Source organism: Equus quagga, chromosome 10 (genome assembly GCF_021613505.1).
Source record: "Equus quagga isolate Etosha38 chromosome 10, UCLA_HA_Equagga_1.0, whole genome shotgun sequence".
NCBI classification, from domain to species: domain Eukaryota; kingdom Metazoa; phylum Chordata; class Mammalia; order Perissodactyla; family Equidae; genus Equus; species Equus quagga.
Genome location: NC_060276.1, coordinates 110561118 through 110583452, shown reverse-complemented (window position 1 = coordinate 110583452; position 22335 = coordinate 110561118).

The following is a 22335-nucleotide window of genomic DNA, read 5'->3' as shown; positions in this document are numbered from 1 at the left end:
TCTGCGGTACTAGGGGTTAGGACTTCAATGTACCTCTTAGGGGGCACAATTCAACCCATACTACCTTCCATCAGCAGGTACCATAACTTAGTCCCAAAGAACAGCTATCCATCCACAAACTGAAGGAAAAGAAAATTTTTTATTTAAGTCAGCTGGCACCTGGAGGAGACTGGTATGGCATTGGGATTGACTCCGGACTTTCTGCAGCAGCGAATACTTTCCACTCTGTTGAATTCTTCCCAGTCCAGGTTTAAACTGGAAAGCAGCATACACAAAGCCAGGCCTCTCAGGGATTACCTCAGAAGAGGAAGGATCCACTGAGTCCTTGATGGCAGCAGCAAGCTTGAGTTCCTTCGGCTTTGAGATCACTATCATGACCTGAATAATGCATGTCAAGGGCTCCCAGATGTCCAGCTCAGCTCTGTGTCCTGTGCAAACACCCAGATATTCTTTATGGAGCAATCAAAGTCAAGTGAGAAATCCGTTTCTTCCAGGTTAGCCATCTTCCCAACTCCAGCTAGACCTTCCTTTGTTTCAAGAGGTCACCTTTTATCATCTTTGGCTGGAGTTGATAGTGAGTAATGGAAGTTTTCAAACCCAGCCCCTCATCCTTTTCCTTGTCTATCATCAAGGTAGCAAAGCAAAGTCTATAAAGCATAGGAGGGAAGAAGAAAAGATGGAAATTACACTATCAATTAGATGGATCTTATAAAACATAAAATTGAGTGAAAAAAGCAAGTTTATAAATATTATGTGCCTCATATAATAACACTGTGTCAATGTAGATGAAAGACTTACCTAAAACAGTACTAATATCATTTGTGAATATATATATATATATGTGATGAAATTACAAACAGACTAGATATTGCCAAATTTGTGGTGGAGGTTGTTTCTGGGGATGAAGAGAGGGAAAGAGAAAGGGAGAAAGGAGAATAGGTTTGGGGCAGAGAAAATAGAACATTTCAATTTTATCTAAGAAAGTAACACTAAAAGAAAATACACAAAATGTTAACATGGATTGATTCTAAGTGGCTGGTCTTTGTCACATAATCTGTAATCATTTCTGATTTTTTTTAATTTTTCAAAAATAAAAACAGAAGATAATTGTTGTTGAATAATACAGAACTAGGGATAAAGGAGCAAGAGGTCATTTCTCCCTTCCTATTCCTACATTATGGTTCATCACCTGAAGGGGATTTTCCCAGATTTGATTAGGATGACCTCAGCAACATTTGGTTCCAATAGCACTGTCTTCCAATCCAAATTAACTGCACAAAGACTACCGTCTGGAATGGAAAGAAACACAATTTTGTTAAAAGTTTGAGTTGAGATGACCACAGCCTACTGTCTCTCTAACGTCTCCGACCCTAGACTAGCAGTGGTTCTCCCACTTGGTTCTCACATCAGGGTCACCTCGAGGGCTCGTTTAAACACAGATCGCTGGGGCCCACCACCAGTTTCTGATTCCGTGAGTCTGCAGTCAGGCCTGAGAATCTGCATTTCTAACAAGTTCCCAGGTGACGCTGATACTCCTGTTCTGGAGACCATACTTTCAGAACCACTGATCTAAGGAAAAAAGAAAGAAAAGCTTAATGAAAATGAAGGCTGATTTTCTGAGAAAAAGGACAAAGTCGTCCCATTCACAACAACATGGATAGACCTTGAGGGTATTATGTTGAGTGAAATAAGCCAGAGAAAGACGAACTCTGTATGACTCCACTCATAGGTGGTAGTTAACATATAGACAAAGAGAACTGATCGGTGGTTACCAGGGGAAATGGGGGTGGGGGGAGGGCACTAAGGGTGAAGTGGTGCACCTACAACATGACTAATAATGATGTACAACTGTAATTTCACAAGGTTGTTAACTATCATAATCTTAATTAAAAAAATGAAGGCTGATTTTAATGTGGACAATTTATAACAGGAAAATTTTAAATCAGTGGTAGAGGGTTTTTATATAATCGTTTTAGATGAGAAATAATATTGGTTTTGTTAAAATGTTCGTTAATTTTTGGGGGGCCAAATAGGTCCAAGGGAAAGAAAGAGCCCTATGCAGGATTAAGAATACTAAGTGTTAAATTTGATAAAAATGCAAAATTTTCCTAGAAAGATGTGTATAACGTGCAATACATGCATAAATTAATGGCTAGTTTCCTGGTCATCTGTTTTGGGAACAAATAAAGACGGACAACCTCAGTCTCTCATGTTGCAGCCTCTAGTCCTACTGAGTACAACTGCTCCCACCTCATGCCCTACAGCATTTACCGTGCACACCTGTCACCCCACCAGGTAGCCTTCCAACTCATGCCTGCCAACTTCCCAGATGTTTGTTATTTTATGTTTTGCCACTGGCTTCCCAAGATCCCCTCTTATTATTCAAATTACTGCAGTATACAAAATTTGATCATATGCTCCAAAAAGAAGCATCTCGCTTTTAGAGCTGTTTCAAAAAGCTCAGTTTCACTGAAATTCAAATTTCACTGAGCATTCATTTTCAAAATCATTCGATGGATAAAACACCTTCCTAAAGTTATATTTTGGTTTCTCATTGCAATCCAAAAATCTTTCAAGATGCATGCATGAAAATCCATGGGTAAGATGATAAAAACCAAAGTCATCTGCCTTTAAAATGCTATTTTCACAATGTTAAATTTATCAGATGTTTCCCAATGTTTTCCATGGGAGCAAAGACAAAACACTGTCAATTGAATAGCAGTTGTTGCTGCTTTTTACCCATGATAGCATCCAATGAAACCAGAACCCTTAGCAAGCGCTATGAAATGAGAAAGAAGGAAGAGTAGTGACAGCCCCCCATCAAGGTTCCTTAGCTTCAGTAAAACAGGACTTCACCAAGAAGTCTTTTCACAACATATCCTGTACGTCTCCTTTCACCTGAATGTGGATTTTGGATGCTCAAAGCATCGCAGCATAACAACAGCCCATAAAAACTACTGTAGTTGGGCACAATTCAAGATTTTATACCCCAGGATCTAATGCAACAAAATAATTTCTCATTAATTCAAGAACTTCCCCCTCTAGTTATGGAATGAAGGCTCAAGACTGTCAGCCAAAAATTATTTTCCAACCCCTCTAGGCTCCAAAACACTGGTTGGCACATGGAAAGATAAGAGAGGGAAGTTGCAGTCTGTAATCTGTCAGCTTATTTAACAAATGGGCTCGTGGAAGCTTACCAAAACATTGGCATAAGCAAAGGAGAACCAATATTGCTATATAAAAAGTAGGGTAATAATAGAATATTCATCTCAATTAACCGGAATGCGCTGTTGTAGCTAATGCAGTTTTCTATTCCAAGGAACACTAAGCAGAATGTATTTCCTTCTTCTTGTTCTAATATTGTTGCTAACACATGGCTGTAGTGGGTTTTGTGGATTGGATTGCTCAATTCTGTTCCAACCCCCTTCTGTGCCTTCCTGGATTACAGAGACTTGAAAGCAATAAGCTTTATTTTCCAAACTCCCTTACAACTAAAATTGTGGGTGAGATTTAGAATCTGCACAACAGATGCACTCATCCAACACTTGGATTTGGAACCAAGTTATGCAGGAAGAGAGGCCAGGTGTGAGAAACTTATTTTGTGGATGCCGATCATAGCTGAGGTGGCCTAGTTCCATGTCAGCAGCTGAGGCTGTGGTTTCTTGACTTAGCAGAAATGGTTCCTTATCACAGCAGAGGTAGGTAGCTCCCAAGCCAGTACTTTAGTGATAGTGGCCCATCAAAAAGCATCTTTTGGACTGTGGTAGGAGCAGCAGTGCCCCTGGAGACCCCATTTTGCGGTTTGCTTTGAAAGTGGCTTCTAGCAGTCCAGTTCATAGTCTGTCTCTTCAGCCCCTCCAATGATATTGCCACTTAATACCCCTTATTATTCCCTTTCTGCTTAAGCCAGCTACTAGTGATTCTGTCTCTGTAAGTAATCTCCAGTAAATACAGTAGATGTCCACTTCCCTGCCTTAATAAATATTGTATAATAAATGTACTTGATGAATAAGCACCTTAAAATTCATAGAAGTTATTGTTAAGAAAATAAAAAAGAAGAGTTTTGTTCAAATGAAATTAAGGAATGTCAAATCACCTTGAACTTACAGGAGTGGCAATTTCATTTGAACAAAAATCTCCTTTGACAGGATCACAGCAAGTAAAATATTATGGGTGTAGAGGAATAGGGAAACCAAGTAAAGAGAGTACTGAATGATATAATTAAGTCAATAAATATGGCTGTGTGTTGGTAGTAGGTTTAATATTTCAACAGTTGCCGGTAGAAACTCCAGCAACTGTCCAGGAAAAGACAACGTGGGCTTGGAATGAAGTGGTAAGAAGAGATGGAGAGTAGAGCAAAGATGGTGAGTGTCCTGGTTTGGATTCCCCTAGAAGCAAATCTTGAGATGACAATTTGAATGCAAGTAGTTTTTTAAGAGATAAAAATCAGTAGAGGAGAGGGAAGTGTAGGAGTTTTTTATCTTTGTTGCAACAAATTACCACAAATTTGGTGGCTTGAAACAGCACAGACTTATTCTCTTACAGTTCTTGAGGTAAGAAGTCTAAAACCAGTTTCACCAGGCTCAAGTGAAGGTGCCAACAGGGCTGGTTCCTTCTGGAGGCTCCAGAGGAGAATCCATTTCCTTTCTTCTTCTAGCCTTCCAGTAGCCATCAGTATTCATTGGCTTCTGGCCTCTTCCTCCATCTTCAAAGTATATCACTCAGTCTCTGCTTCCGTCATCACATCGCCTTCTCCTCCCACTCTGACTCCTCCAGAATCCCTTATTAAGGACTCATGTGACACTACAAGAAAAGGAAATTATAGAACATAGATGCAACACAGATGCAAAATCCTCAACAAAATATTCGCAAACCAAACTAAACAGGACGTTAAAAGGATCATACACCATGATCAAGTGGGATTTAGCCCTGGGAAGCAAGGATGGTTCAACATACACAAATCAATAAATGTGATACACCACATTAACAAAATGAAGGCAAAAAATTGCACGATCATCTCGATAGAGGCAGAAAAAGCATTTGACAAAATTCAACATCTTTTCATGATAAAGTCTCTCAACAAATTAGGTATAGAAGGAATGTACCTCAACATAATAAAGGCCATATATGACAAGCCCACAGTTAACATCATACTCAACTGTGAAAAGCTGAAAGCTTTTCCTCTAAGATCAGGAACAAGACAAGGTTGCCCACTCTCACCACTTTCATTCAACCTAGTACTGGAAGTCCTAACCAGAGCCTTTAGTCAAGAAAAAGAAATAGAAGGCATCCAAATAGGAAAGGAAGAAGTAAAATTGTCTCTGTTTGCAGACGGCATGATCTTATATGTAGAAAACCCTACAGACTCCACCAAAAAAAACCTGTTAGACCTAATAAACAAATTCAGTAATGTTGCAGGATACAAAATCAACACTTATTGCATTTTTATACACTAACAACGAAAAATTGAAAAGGAAATTAAGAAAACAATGCACATATAAAACAAAATAAAATCCACTAGGAATTATTTAAATTGATAAGAAAGTTGAGTAAAGTGGTTGCACACAAGGTAAATATACCAGAATTAATAGTTTTCCTTCCCCAAAGTATCCAAATACAATGAATACTTGAAAAACAGATCACACTCACAAGAGCAACAAAAATATAAAATATCCATTTATATAATAGACAGAACCCTTATGATAAAAATTATAAAATTTTACTAAGACATATAAAGTCAGACTTAAATATACAGACTTGGGCCATACTCCTGGCTGTCATGATGGAATGTTATACAGATGTCAATTTTTCTTAAAATGAGTTACAGATTTAATGCAATTCTACTCAAAATTCCATTTTTTAATTTTAAAATATTTATCTCAAAAATGTGGGTTGTGATCCCATCTTTCACTCTAACCATCTTCATAATTTCGAGTAAGATGAAAAAACTAAAGGTTTGAACTGGGGAAAAATATTTGCAAATCATATATCCAACAAAGGGTTAATCTCCATAATATATAAAGAACTCACACAACTCAACAACCAAAAATCAAACAACCCGATCAAAAAATGGGCAGGGGACATGAAGACATTTCTCCAAAGAAGATATATGGATGGCCAATAGGTACATGAAAAGATGCTCATCATCACTGATCATCAGGGAAATGCAAATCAAAATTACACTAAGATATCACCTTATGCCCAATTCAAAGAGACTCATGTACCCCTATGTTCATTGCAGCATTATTCACAATAGCAAAGATGTGGAAGCAACCTAAGTGTCCATCGCCTGATGACTGGATAAAGACGATATGGTATATATATACAATGGAATACTACTCAGCCATAAAAAAGGATGAAATTGTCCCATTCACAACAACAGGGATGGACCTTGAGGGTGTGATGTTAAGCAAAATAAGCCAGACAGAGAAAGACAAACTCTGTATGATTCCACTCACATGTGGAAGATAAACAAACACATGGACAAAGAGAACAGATTAGTGGTTACCAGGGGAAAGGGGGGTGGGGAGTGAGCACAAAGGGTGAAATGGCGCACCTATAATATGACTGACAAATAATAATGTACAACTGAAATTTCACAAAGTTGTAAACTATCATAACCTCAATAAAAAAAAATTGAGGAAAAAAAAACAACCTAAAGGTTTGGCCTATAATGACATCAATGGGATTAGGGAAGTATCCTGGGCCTCTGAAGACCACAGGCGTACCAGAATCAGAAAACATGTTCATGCCATGCCATCTTGCCCTAAGCAAGCCTACTGCCCTTCAGTCTGTATTTCCTCTTCTATTAAACAGAATGACCTGGTGATTACTTCCATCAACTTTCCCTCTCAACTAGTTGAAATTTAGTATGTATGTACCTCTGAGTATTTGCCTACTTATCTATTGATTATGGACGTAGTAGATGACCTCAAGGCCCAATATATCCAGAACAGTCTAGCTTCTTCATATGCTGAAGATCATGAGATGCCAAGAGCACACAAAGAAAAGACAGGAAGTTAGTTGAATCATCATTTGCAGCATCAGGCTGATTATCACGTATCCCTACAGTGTTCCTCCAGCCCTACTGTTATACACTGTGGATGAGGTTGTCTGGTGTTAGACTGTTTTGGAAGATTCCTGACCACTCTATAAGTCTCCATAAAGGACTCACACCCTGAAGACAAGATTGAATTATTATGTGGGTCCTAGGCAGCCCACTGGTTTCATGAGGGTTCTAACCTCCCCATGTAATTGGTCCTTGTTCTCCTTTAATTATCCTAGGACTCCAATGGGCTACACTTAGGAGGTCCTGGTCCTGGGAATGAAGTCATTCAGGGGTCGAGGGTTCCTCCATTTGTGGTTCTAGGACCTCCAGGGCATGGTAGTTATCTCCATGGTCAAAGCCAGGTTACTGACAAGTCTGGCATTCTGGCTAGCAGGAAGAAGGTCTGAGCGAAGGAGTTGGAATCTACACATTTTCAAATGGCATTGAGGAGAACTTGGTCACATGGACACACCTAATCCCAGGGAGATTTGGGAGAGCAGATTCTAGTGGCTGGGAGAAGAGGAGACTGGACTCAGGATGCAACAAGCTGCCTTCCACAGCCCCTCTCTTAATCTCTGCATGGTGCAGAGCAGTGAAGGGGCAAGGCTTAAACATTTGAGAACAAATGTCGGAGTTCCTGCTTCATCACTTGCGCACTGTGCCTGCATTTTAAAAATATTTCCCCATTGAAAGTATTGGCTGTCACCATGTCATGCTTTCCCAGATGCGCCGCTGAGTGGGGACTCAAGCTGGATGAAGGAGAATATGCTAACAAAATCTCAGCCATTTGGGGAAGGATCTTTACCCAATACACAAGTTTTAAAAATAAACACCTTTGTGGTAACTGGCCCATAAAAGATGTTTTAGAAATTGTCAAGTGGCATGTGACAACACGTATCCATTTCAGATTTAGTAAAGTCCCTTCCAGGTTTGGCTAAGTAACTTTCTCTCTCTTGCTTTTCTTATTTCTTTGATGTTTCAAAGCCAATCTTGAAGGGAAGGGCTTGTCAATTTTTACCAATCAAATCCAAAATGGCCTCCTAAATACATTTTTCTGGCGCTTTGTGTTCTTCATTTATCACATGCTTTGACATTGTTAAACCCAAGGCCATCTTACAATCCCTCTTTTACTGAAAATGAATCACATTTATTTCTAACTAAGATACCCTTGGAGGAAAGGGAGAGAACAAAGTAGCTGGTTTACTTAAGTACAGAACCAAGAAATGCAATAAGCCCTCCTCAGTTTTCACCAGCCCTTTCCCAAGGCCATAGTACATTTCTCAAAATAAGCACAGTTGACCAAGATGTACTGCAACAGCAGAAGAGGAGACATTGTTCAAAACTACAGTCTTGTGACTTAAAAATGTAGTCTTCTCTTTACTGACATAGATCAGAATAATCCAAACAATTGCATTTCATATGAAGCTTAGTCAAAATGGAACCTGGAATTAATTCTAAAATGGGTGAGTGTTTGGAAAAATAAAGCAGTCCTTCCTTCGGTAGCTGAGTCTCTGAGCTGCTGATCCCACATCTGTGCTGGATAACACCTTAAAGATGGGATCACCTTAAAATGGATAAAACCTCATGAATAAAGAAGCTTCTTTGTGGCTGCTATCCCATAAACCACACGGCACTTCTGTTTACTTTTACTAAACAATGAGATGAATGTAAGTTGAAGAGTGTAGCAAATGAAGTGGCGGTCGACAGATAATTCTAAGGGATAAATCTTTTCCCAAAAAATCAGATTGCTTTTGGGATTGAGAGAAAAGGATAATAGATGCTGGCTGAGCCACCAGAGGCAATTTATCTGGATTGTAGAAAGATATTTGATAACCTTTGGTACAGTAAACTAATAAATAAAAATAAGGAATTTAAAAATCAATGCTAGCATCCATGCATGGAAATTATTCTGGCTGGAGTTTGAGATGCAATATTTTAAAGGCAATGGTATCAAATTGTCATAGTAACTAAGACAGAAAGGAATTCTGGGTATTTGCTTAGGCAAGACAAGCTATCAGGTAAGTAAAATTCTGTTCTAAACAATAAAGTTCCTTTATGGAAAAAAATGTAGGTTTTCCTATATAAACCTAAACATATAATCCAAGTTGCATAATATTTTTAACTTTAATGTCTAGTCATTTTTCTTTCATAGAAGGGAATCGCTCTTGCCTGTCAACTCAAATTGGAATTCCTTAAAATTTTTCTTGGAAATCTGTTTGCAAAAAAATGTGATTCCCAAGCTGTAATGCCAAAGGCATGGCAAAGAAGATTCCAACGTCCCCTTCAATATGAATTTCCCTCACATCCTGTCCCCACCATGCTCTCTAAGCTCTAATTATTTAAGAATATCCATTATTTCCAGGACTCTTCTCTCCATCTCTCTCCATCTAATTTTGTCATCTACTAGTCCCTCCATCTAGAATACTCTTCTTCCTGCCTCCCCTAACTCTCCCGCCTCCCCTCTAGCATCCTGGCAAAATCTCACTTATCCTTATCTCATTAAGAACCAGTTTCCATGTCTCTTCCTTTATCAGACCATCCTTAAAGATCCCAAGCAGAATTAGTGCTACTTTCCTTTTCCAACTACAGGCATGGCCACACTCTATTGCAATGCCGTTTACACACCAGTCTTCCTGTCTGGGGTATGACTTCCCAGAGGACAGAGACAGGGTCTCACACATCTTTGGATTCCCAGGATCTTCCCCAATGCACGTGGGATAAAGGACCTTAAGCATAATAACTGCTGTTTGTGCCCTGCCCATAGCCCCTTGGGTCTTTCCTTTTAGTGCACACCAGCTCAACTTCCAACTGTGAGTGCCTGCGATGTTTGCCAGAGGACTTTCTCTGGTTGCTGACGCTTGCTCTCTCCATGCCTAGGCTGAGGGTACAGAGATGGCTAGAGATACAGGAGCAGCCTCCAACCAATGACTGACACGAGTCAGTGGATAAAGACTCCAGTCCTCTCACCCCTCGGGTAGAATGACTCTGAGTTGCATGGTCTACACTGTCAACCAGAATTCCCCAAACTGAGATTAAGCTCAAGTTGCCCTTAGTTTAATGCCTTGATAACATACCTTGCAATGACTTCCTTCCCTTCTCAGTCTCATTTCTCCACTCCCGTAGTGGTGGTTCCTGGGACTACCTCCCATGTAAACAACTTGCACTCAAATCCTTGTCTCCAGGTCTACTCGTGGGGGAACTCAAATTAAGAAAACAAAATACTGAGTTGAACGTGGCACAAAGTTTCAAGCGAGTATCAGTCAAGGTGAGTGTGTCCTTGTAGAGACTGCTTGCTTTAACTTGCTCTTTAGATCAAATGCATCCTTTCAGAGATCACCTTCCCTAACACTGGGAGTTTTGACTTATTCCTTGAACTAATAGAAAGCTTTTACAGCTTTTTGAGTGCACACCACTTAAGAAGAATAGCATAATACAAGCAGTGTTTCCGGAAAGTTATTCTGGCAGCAGTACATGGATGGAGGGAGGGAGAGAGGAACGAATGGAGGGATAGATGGATGGATGATAAAGAAACGACATCAAGGAAGCTAACTAAGCATCTGCAACCTGGAAGAGAGCCTTCTCCAAAACCTGGCCACACTGGCACCTGATCTCAGACTTCCAGCCTCCAGAACTATGAGGAATAAATTTCTGTTCTTTATAAGCCACACAGTCTATGGTACTTTGTTATGGCAACTCAAAAGGACTAAGACATGTACTATGGTTATGTAAGATGGTATCAGGGGAAGAAAAGTTTTTTAAGAGATGTTATCGTAAGGGGAAGTTGGGTAAATGGTACATGGAAACTCTGTACTATTTTTGCAACTTCTTGTGAGACAAACTATTTCATAATAAAACATACATAATAATAAATTAATTTTTAAAACCATCTGGGGCACAGTCTGGACACAAGTGGATAAATCCCAACCACAGCCTCCCTTTGCTCAGAGGTCTAAACCTTTAAGGTCCAATCTCATTGCCTGAAACTCCCGATGACAGTTCCCCATACAGTCTACCTTTCCCCTGCACATCCAAGGCTAAGTGACTTCTGCTTGACTCTTGCCCATCCTTGGCCACTTGAATTCTGGAGCAAAATTCTTTTCTGTTTGAGGCGTAGTTCTTCCTACTTGGATCACATTGCCAGAAAGCCCATCTGCCATATAGCTCAGAGGAATCCCCTCAAGTCTGCCCACCATCTTCAAAGTCCTGTCTGCTAACCCTGGTTGGTGAACATTCCCACCATCCCTGTGCTCTATCGAACACTCCTGCAGCTGTTGTCCCTTCTTTGTCAAGAAGAAAAGAGGATACCTATTTTGTGTCCCCTTATCTCTTCTACTTCCATGTACACATCAAACCCCTTAGCCAGTCTGGAGGGCCTTTCCCCAATGCAGGAATCTCTCTGTCTTTTTCTTAGGGATCCATCTTAGCACTTCAACTAGAATCATCCCCAACCCCGATTTCCCTTCCCCTCCACATTGGGTACCACAGCCAGCAGCCCGAGGCCAGAGTACCCAATGGACTTTGAATGATGTGCTTCCCTCCACCACTCAGCATATAGAGCCTGGCTCAGAGCAAGGGTGCTCAAGTAATTGACAAAATCAGATCCTTCCTTTCAAATATTAAAGCATGTAAAACCCTAGTTTTACTTTTAATCTCATTGGTCTCTCCTCCCTCTCTCCTTAACTCACAGTCACTTTTGTTGAAAGAGTTACTTCAGCAAAACCCGGCATTGCCTCAGCTCTGAAAAATCAACACAACAGCATCGTGCTTACTATATTATTAGTGGAAGTAAACAAACACGTCCGTCAGGACCCAAGGTTCTGCTTAGTCCAGAAAATTGCTTTAGTAGCCATCTAGAAATTGTCATTACAGGATGGAGGATTTCAGAGGTGTGAACATTGGAAATTGACCTATAAAGATCCAGTGGCTTCTGCTGTCAGAAATACTGTAAAATCAATTAGGCAGCAGAGTTATAAATACCTATGGGAATTCATGTTATGCTGATGTTTTTTCTGGCATCAGACCTTCTTGCTGCCATCGGGTGTCAAGACGCTCTCTGGTGTGTTGACATTGGTACTCTCTGAACATGCCTCTCTCCTGCCAGTTGGGTAATACTCCTTAGCACTGAAATTGGGACTTCCGAGTTCCACTTCCTTTGTTGTTTATGAGGAACTTTGACTCCTAGTCCTTGGAGTTGTTATGATTATTTTATATTTATTTTCTATATTTGTATATTTAATATACTGAAATATTTTATATTTATATATTTCATATTTAACATTAACCATATTTGGCCTCAGCAGCAACAATTTTAGAATAAAGCTTTTTCTTCAATCTCAAATTACTAGTAAAGAGATATCCTTTTTATGATTGTGTCTAAAGTTTAGAATAAGTTCTCTTTTGAAACATTGTGAAATAGTAGAAAAGAATCAGAGTAGCACTGGTCAGAGTTTCTACAATTCAACTATAACTTAAGTAATGTTGAGCCAAATAGTAAGCAATCTAAATTCTTCTACTAAATTATCTCCCACCTCAGTTCATAAGATAAGTTGGAGCCTGGCTGATATAAGTTTGCCACTGGTTTGTCACCTGGAACAGCTACCTAATTTATAGGACCCAGAGCAAATGAAAACGTGAGGCCCCCTTGTTCAAAAATTATTGAGAATTTTAAGATAATGACACCAGAGGATTAAACCAAGCACAAAGCCCTTCTAAGCATGGAACCCTGTGCAACCACACAGGTTGCACACCCATGAAGCCCACTCTGCTTCTCACCACTAAACTCTGCTGTTTCCTTGGAAATGGCTTGGAGCCTCAAGGTTGAAAGCCAGTCCTGTGTATCTTCTGAATTAGGAAGTCAAAATTTAAATGTGTTTCCAAAGGGCTTTGGTGCATAAACAGATGCTCTGGAGAAGCCAGTGTTTTGGTTAGGGATGTCTGGGAACCCACTGATAGTAGTTTACCCAAATAGGCATGTGTTTATTTCAGGCACCAAGAATTCTGGGAGTAGGTAGCCAGGGCTGCTTCAGAAGCTCCTAGAAGGCAGGAGAAACTAGGCTCCTTCTGTGTCTCCCATTCTTAGCAATGGGGCTGACACCCTAAGCGTCATGGGTGTTCCAAGCAGGAAGGAAGAAGCAGAAGAGGCAGCACAGCGGCTCCTACTGAGTCTCACCGGCCAGAACTAAGCCGTGTGTCCAACATTAGCTAGAAATGAGGCTGGAGATATGAGTTCTTAGCTTTCCAGCCTCCATAGTTAACGACTACAGCTAAGAGAAGGTCGGAATAGGTGATGAAGAGCTTAGAATACAGATTGGAATAGAAATCGGCTGGAATACCATATCTGCCAAACCACTTAGGTGTTCCTCCAGAGCAGAGCTTCTCAAATTCAGTGTGCATATGAACCACTCAGGGATTTTGTTGAATTGTAGATCCTGAATGAGTAGATCTAAGGTGAGGGCTGAGTCTGCCTTTCTCAGGTGATGTCGATGCTTCTGATCTGTGCACCACACTTTGAGCATTGAGGCCCTAGAATACCAAGAGCCAGGAGAGGAAAAATGAGATAAAAAAGAAATAGTAAATCTAAAGTAAAGGAATAGGAATTGATATGCACTCATAGGAAAAAGGAAATTTAGCTCTTCATAACTGAGGAAGGAGCCCATTTCAGAAGAAAAGCAATATGGAAACCTCCTGACCAGAATGCCCTGATGAACTTGCCCATCAAAGGGACAAATAGTTCCTGTTAAGTTACTTTCATCCTGAAGCCAATAATGGGGCATTTAGGAAAGATCTAGTCCGTTGATGACCTTGACAGTTCGGAAAAGATAGCTCAGCCTACCTGAATGAATTAGTAAGCACAGTGAGTTTCAAAGTCTGAGCCCATAAAGGGAGCATAAAAATAACAAAGAGTGAAAATGGAAAAAACTGGAAAGTAGAGGTTAACTCTCCAAGCTGGGATTGTCCCTGTAATTACATTAAGAGCATAAAATTTAAATTGATAGTGTGAATTGGACGCAAATGAACAGGGTGCTTCCAGAGAAGGAGTGTTTTGTTTGTTACTTTCAGGTGATGATATCACAGAGTTACCCAGGGCCAGCAGCAATAGTGAGCCAGCCAGGATAATGTATCTGCTAGGATTGCCTAGCTGCAAGCAATAGAAACCAACTCTGGCTGACTTAAACGAAAGCAACTTATTGGATGACTATTGGTGCTCCCAGAAATGATGGGTGTGGGAAACCACAAGACGCAAGGGAACACCAGAGGATTAGGAAGCAGGAACCCCAGCCATGGCCTTGGAGCAAAGTCTGTTTAGCACACCATTCCTTCCTGCCCTTGAGTCAAAGACCCAGGAGACGGGTTCCAATCTGCTAAGCTTAGGTTATATATTTATATCCTGGCATGGTCTCTTGGCTTCTGTAAAAAGTGGTTGGCACCTGGAATTGCTCTCCCACCAAGACCACACTATGCAAAAAAGAACTCCTCAAAAAGAAATCCAAATGATACCAGAAAAGTGAAAGGGATACTGGGCAATCAAAAACAAAAACAAATGTTTGCTATAGATGGAAAATATGGTTTCTCTCAAATGCAGGCTCCAATTGTTTGGCGGTGGCTGCCGAGAGTACATGTTGAGGTTTCTGAAACCATGTCCAAGCATAATGGGAAAAGGTGCCATGATTGATTAGTGGAATTGGCCATTGCCACTGAAAGAGAAAGAAGTAAAATACATGCCAGCTCTTTGCCATTTTTTGCATAGCACAAATCTACCTACTCCATAAAAGCTTTCTCTTATCCATTCTGCTAGAAATAAGCCCTCCCTTTTGGCTCAAATTATTTTCCACCTCTGAATAGCTGAGCAACCATAAGCAACAATCTGAACCCCTCTGTGCCTCCATTTTTCACTGGTTAGTGGAATATTACTATCCATTTCATAGGGTGGTTTTGAGTATTATATACATTAAAACAAAGCAAACATCTTGCATAATGTCCAGCAAGAAGTCAACTCCCAATAAATGTTAGTATGCCCCCTGATATGTACCTCTCTATGACTGACCGTACATTCTTCCTTGTGTCATGGCTATTTGTGTATAAATACACAGAGGTGGAATGAAGAGATACTGGACTTTGAAACCATCAGGGTCCTTGTGTGGTCTTATCCTATTTGTCACTGCATTTCCACCATCCAGTACAGTGTATACCACTTAGAGCAACAGCTCAAGGAACAGTCATTGAATGAATGAAAAAGTTAACCTCTCTGAGCTTTGGTTCTCCCAGCTATAAATTGAGACCACACCTTGCTCATTGTATCAAGACGTTTCAAACCAAAAGCAGATAAACATTACCTAGGACAGTCTTTAATCCCATACTTGCTACTCCATAAATGCTACTTTCCGTCCTTTCCCCAAAACTGGTATTTTCAGTGAATAAAAAAATGGCCCTGGAGTGTGATCTATTTCATATGCTCAGTTTAAACCAATGAGTAACTATATTCAATTAGATTTGAACACTTGTTTTAAAGACATAAAAATATGAGCCACAAAGGAATCCATTTCAATTTTAACTAAAGAGAATTGAAATACATATTTCTATAAAGAAGAGGCCAGACCAAAAAAAATCCTTTCTTTGTTTCTTCATCCTTCATTATTCCAAGAGGCGTCAAATTATTGACATACACCCAGAAAGTGGTTTTGATGGACTTTGGACTTCCTTTGTTTGATAGGAACAAAAGGACACTATCAAAATAAAGTAAATGCTCGTTCTTATTTTTAGCTGTAAAACTAGGATGAGTAAAACTGAAAACTGCTTACTTCCACAAGCTGTTAAGGATTGGTCTTTCTGAAAACAAATTTACACTTACTTTAAGATACATTTGGAAAATAACATCACTGTAATAAGTTGACATTCAATGGGGGCTCCTTGCCCAATAGGACCCAACTAGAGCAAGCCATTTTCTACCCATGTGTATTTTTCTACGGACATAGGCACATGAAAGGATAGCTTGGGAACTCGGTTTGCTCCACAATAAAAAATAAAAGCAGCTCTTTTCACCTAAAAATCTTTCAGTTACCTTTTGCTTCATTCCCTTCCATCCTGCAGATGGTTTCTTTTCTTCTTTCTTGGTTGTTTTCCATTTTTCTGATGGAAGAGGAAACCAATTGCATAATTCTTATGGCAGATATATACCCTGCTGATGACATAGTTATCTTAATTTTCCAATTGTGGGGTTTAGCTGCATTAGGCAAGAACTCTGTGGTTTTTGTTCTCTCTAAAGTGTATTGACAGATATTGAACCATAGAAAATCATCTGTGTGAGTATTTGTGTTCGTGTGTTTCTATTACTTACAGACAAACTCCATCTTAGTTGACACAATACCATAGAAAGTGATTGGCTTCAAAAGAAACAATAAGGAAGAGTTTTCCCCCAATGTATCTCCTTTGCTCTGAATTTCCTGAATTCTTGAGATATAGTTTTGCTAACATCAACACCAACAATAACAAAAACGCCTCTCTCCTGCCTTCCTAAACAATAGGCAACAGTGTATTAATAGTACTTAAGATTTCTTGAGCGCTCAGCATGTGCCAAGCACCGTTCTAAGTGCTTCAGAAGTATTAATTCATTTAAACTTCGTAATAATTCCTTGAGGCCAATACTATTATTTTCTACGTTTTGCAGAGAAGAAAACTGAGGCACAGAAATTAAGAAAATTTACAGGATTTCACAAGTAATTAAACAGTAAAGCTGAAACTAAAACCAAGACCATTTTATTTCTGTCTTCACCATTTTTCTTCCTCATCTGACATTATTAGATAAAGAAATAAACACTAGAAAAAATGACATTCATACTCCTCCAAAAGCACAGGATCTTCCACATTTTGATTTTTTTTAACTCTGAATATTTTCTGCTTAGGCAACTTTAAATTGTACATACAGTCAGCAAGTGGAGAAGAGCTGAGCTGAGCAACAGAATAAGATGTGAGATACGTGAGTTTGGATGGAGGGAAAAATAACACTAACCGTCATCGTATCTAACATTCACTGAGTTTCTGCCTTGTACTATGCGCTACACTAGTGGGTACCCTGTCATCTTTATTTTTAAATATTTAAGAATGTTTCCCCAAGGGTCAATTAGGCCTGATTTTCAAATGACCACTCAAATCAACGGAGGTACAAGCATTCACCAATTAAGAGAAAAGCAAAGCCATAATCAGCCGAAGCTTGGGGAAATGTATCCAAAGCCCTTTAATAGAAGAAAAATTAAATAGCTATGCTTTATTGAACATTTACTCTGTGTCAGACACTGTGCTTAATGCTTTACAAGCACTATCATCTTTAATCTTCACACAACTCTAAGTAGTAAGTCGTATCATTAGCCTTTGGTCCCCTTTGTCCCTCTCCCCCCACCTGCTGGGGAGTGAGAGGAGAGGATGCAAAGGTTGGAAGTAACTAGATAAACTCTCAGGCACCAGCCCCATCTTCCATGCTCTATGTGTATGAAATAACTAGCCTCTTGGGTCAGAGACAAAGGACAAGGAACAGCAATAGCAGTAGTCGGAGCAATATCAGTGGCACTGGTTCCCCAAGCCCAGAGGGTGATGTAGTGAGGGCCAGGCGATACCTGAACACGCACTGAGGACCTCTGAGCCTTGAAAATACCAGTCTTTCATAACAGGGCTGCTGCTAAACCTGCCCTGGAGAGAGACGTTAGCATTACTGTCCTGAAAATTAAGAACATCTGCCCTCTGCCTTGGAGGGAGACACTATATCTTCTAAGGCTTTGCGTTATTATACAAGCATCCTTGAAAAGATAGTCTGGAACACAAATCTGTTGATGCCTTTGTTAAGAAGACATGCAGAAATGCAAGACACCATGGAGAGTTATCCCCCTACAAACAAATGATCCCAAAAGGTTTTCAGAGGATCATTCCAATGTTCCCAGGAAAATATAAATGTAGGAACTGAAATTAGAATTATACATATTTCTAAGCTTCTGTTTACTTAATCATTTGGAAAGCAATCATAGAATGTCCATAGCCTACAATCTCAAAAATGATTCACCTATTTTGAGGAAAATACAGTGCAGAAAAATATTTATGAGTGCCCGTCACACAGGCTTTTCACAGAACTTGCTTATACCAACTCCACAATCTATACTCAAAGACAACCTATCACTTCACTCTCGAACATTCAGTCATTAAACTCATCAGGTGAGAAGATTAAAGTTATTAATGACATTGACGATAAAGTCTATGAATAAATAAATTAAATGTGTCAATATTTTATGAATAACTACTAAGAGCTGCTAAAAGAGCATCATAGGCCAGATGCAACTGGTTTAGTTCAGTCATCAACCTGTTGGATTAATGCCTGTAACCACAGGACCAGGAACAGAATATGCCACCCCAAAATATGCCTTTTTGGCATAAAGGCTATTTTGAGCTGATGATTACTAAAAAAACAGCAGACACAGGAAAAGTTCTATTTCTAGAAGTTGCCCATTTGGAAGGGAAATTTACACTTATAAGAGAAAGCTCCATTTGTAAAGGTGCTTCCCTCTCTGTGCCAGGAAGGGGAGGCGGACTTTAAATGTCTAGAAACCTATCAATAGAGAAGGGAATGACCTAAATCTGCATAATGACTTTACCCTTGTTGACTGTGTTTTCCTAGTAACTTCCCATCACCGACCTCATCTTTACGACAGGATGTTAAAGCTGTCTTTCAGTGGCAGCGAGCCAGCCAGGAACAAGCACAGAAGAGAAAATTTGGACCTGCCAATCGAAACTTATCTTGCCAGCACTTCTGCATACCAGCCTCCTCTCCCTGCTCCCATAAACCTTACCCCATACCCTGGATCAGGGAGACAGAGTTGAGAGCCTGTCCTTCTGTCTCCTTGCCAGTCAATTGTGCAATAAACTGCTTCCTCTCTTAAAGATCCATGCGCCACAGTATCGGCTTCTGTGCGCATCCAGTGGTGAGCTGTTGCTCAGTAACGTACCTAATTAACCCTATTAGGTTTATTACCGACTCATTTCCCCAAGGAACTCTAGGGTGGGCTCAGAAGCATTTAACTGTTTAAGTTGCAATCACCAAACACCCTGAACCAGACCAAGCCTCATCACAAGAGCAGACCTATGACCTTTGCCTCATTTTTAATGCTAAGGTCTCCTCTCTGGGAGGAGCTTAGGCCTTATTACCATAACCTGCAGTGTATGTGGAAGCATGTTTTCCAACTGAGCCTGTGCAAGTGAATACCCACCACTCCCTTTTGAATATTCATTCCCCATCCAAAATAAAAGTTCCCTGCTTCCCTTTGTTCAGGGACGCCATGAGTTTGGAAAGGATTCTTCGTGGACTCCTATTTGCTGCAAATATACCCTACTTTGTGTGACAACCACTTCTGGCGGAGAGTCTGATTCAGCTCCCCAGGAGGGAACCCACTGTGGCTCTGGTAACAGGCCCTCTTTGCATATGAGGAAACCAGGACTCCCATGGATAAAGTAAACCTCCCCAGATCAGACAGCAGGTTTATGGCAAAAGCCACATCTGTCTCACTCCACATGTAATCCTGAAATATATGAACAGGATTCTTTGATCACCTTTAAACATATTAAAATATTCTCGGAAACCACAGACTTTCACAAGTTCATACTGAGAAACTTAGATTTGGGATCTGAGCCCATAAAATGATAACACTATATATTTTTCCTAAAATAACCACTCTCCAGCCAGGAATTTGAAACCTGAAAATGCCTTTTCCCAAATGGAATGGGAAAAAATAAACTGTGGCATTTGTAAAAGCTATTCAATGATGAATTAGCCCCTGGGTTATCATAGACCTATTTTGTAGTTTTCTGATTGCTGTGAGGCTGATAATAACTTGGGGATGATACCTGTAGCCCTCAATCATTTACTTAGTGCCAGCAATATGCCAGAAAAAAAACCACAATTATTTAAACCACCTCACATATTTCTGAGGAAAAAAAGGATAAGATTATTTATTAATTAATAGGAATCTCCATCCTTCGAAGTTTGAAACTACCTTTAAACTTGGAGGAAAAAAAAAGGAAATAAATCATAATCATGTTTGCATTACAAATATCACACTATAACAGCCCCATAGTTTGATATAAAATCTCTTCCTAACAACGTGAACAAATTCCAACGTGAGAAAGTCAAACAATACAATTACATAAGAATGAAGGGGAGTAGAGTTTGCCGCCCCAAAATATGCCTCTTTGGTATAAGGATCATCTTGACCTGGTTATTTTTAAGAAACAACAGACACAGGAGAAGTTCTGAAAACTGACCATTTTGTAATCGTCCCTCTCTGTATCAGGAAGGGCGAGGAGGATGACTCTAAATCTCATCAGCGGAGGAGGCAGGCCTTAAGCCTGCCTAACAACCTTATCCTTGTTTACTGTGCGTTCCTGGTCACCTCCCATAACTGACCCCTACCAACACCTTCCTTTGTCTTTAGCTGGAGATGGTATTTAAGGTGGTGGCTTGGGCCATTTCAGGGAGTCACTCAGTTTTCCCGGGTCTCTCCCATGTATATGGGAGGTATACATGTTATTAAACTTCTGTTTGTTCTTCTGTAATCTGTCTTTTATTACAGAGGGTATCTCAGCCAAGAACCTAGAAAGGTGGAGGAAAAATGATTTTTCCTCCCTTACAAGAGGATGTAATTCTTGGAGATATTAAAAAATATTAGAAAAACTCAAAATACATCAATCTTTTTGACACACTCTTCAATAAAATATTTTCAGCATTTTGGAGATGTTTATCATTTTTATTCATTTTCTTCACAATTAACATAGTCTACCTGTGTAAGCCTGATGAGGCTTTATTTGGATAAATAAAGTTAAAAATTATCAGTTATCAGTATGCTTGAGGATCTATATTGAGTTTGAGACCTAAACTTCTCTCACTGATGTTTTTATAAAATAATAAAGACAAAATGTAATAAAAACATTCAAATAATGGCACAAGCACTGCTGTGCAAAGATGGAGATGCTTCCAAACCTGACTGTTGAATGACAGGTAGCACCAATATGTGATGGCTTGAAATACTCATTCATCACCTGATGTATGAAAATTTCAATATGACTTAGGAAAGGAAGTTTAAGGATTTCCCAATGAATAATGTATTAATGTGTGGGATGAATAAAACTCAAATTTCAAAGGTGAGCACAGTCCTAATGTAAAATACTGCTAAATTTCCCTGGAGTGATGGTAGCTAGCTAGCACTGTCTGATTCTCCATTTCCATTATTCCTGCAGAATGCCTACTGATACACAAGACATTTCACTTCACAGGAGCACTGGAAGCTAAGCAAAGCAATCAGTGACTTGCCACTCTCTAGGAGAAATTCTGGGAGCTGTAAAGTTGATAAGCCTGACTGAGAAACTGACCACTTCCTAGTGCTTCAAAACAGGACAGAGTCAGAGAGAAAGCATGTGGGAGTGGGATATAACTGACCCCAATATCCACCCCTACCTGAGAGAAAACAGGTCTGAGCCACAACTTTTCTATAGGAAAACCATTTTCTGAGGCACTTGGGGTTGTAGATACCAGAAATTTGGCTATGGGCTATACCCATCAACCCACCCCTAGGTTAAAATCTGAGTCAAAAATTGTGACAGCTCCCAGTAGTCTTAATGTCTCAAGTGCAAGAATGTTTTCTTCTAGTGTATCTTTGAGTTTGCTGTTTGACCCGGTTGTCCTGGTTCCCTCTCTGCAATGCCTATTTTCAGAAGTTTGCATCTTTGTCCCCATAGCTATAATCTTTTCTTCTATCATTTTCATCCTTTTGTTTTTTTCCCTCATTATTTTTGGAGCACTGTGCAAGTTTGCCTTATCAATTTTTGATTTGTTTGGTCTCTAATGCAGATTCCCCTCTTTGGTTAGCTCCCGGTGAACACTTCACTTCTGCCTTTGTTTGTAGTTTCCTTGGATTCTTCTCAATTGTTTACAGCTCTTACTTCACCCTTGCCTTCTTCTTAGTGTCTTCTATTTTCATGCCAACCTTTTGTGCTTTCATTTCACCTTTCATTGCCTATTTCATAGAGTTCACATTTCCTTATATATTTTTTGAGTCCAATTTTCTTCTGTTTTCCTACAGTTGCATGGTTTCCTGGACCTTTGCTACTCAAACTGTGATCTGAGCACCAGCAGCACCAACATCACCAGGGAACTTGTTCAAAATGTAGATTTTCAGGCTCTACCCCAGACTTACTGAATCAGAAGCTACATTTTTAACAGGACTCCCAAGTGATTTGTAGGTATAACGGAGTGAGGG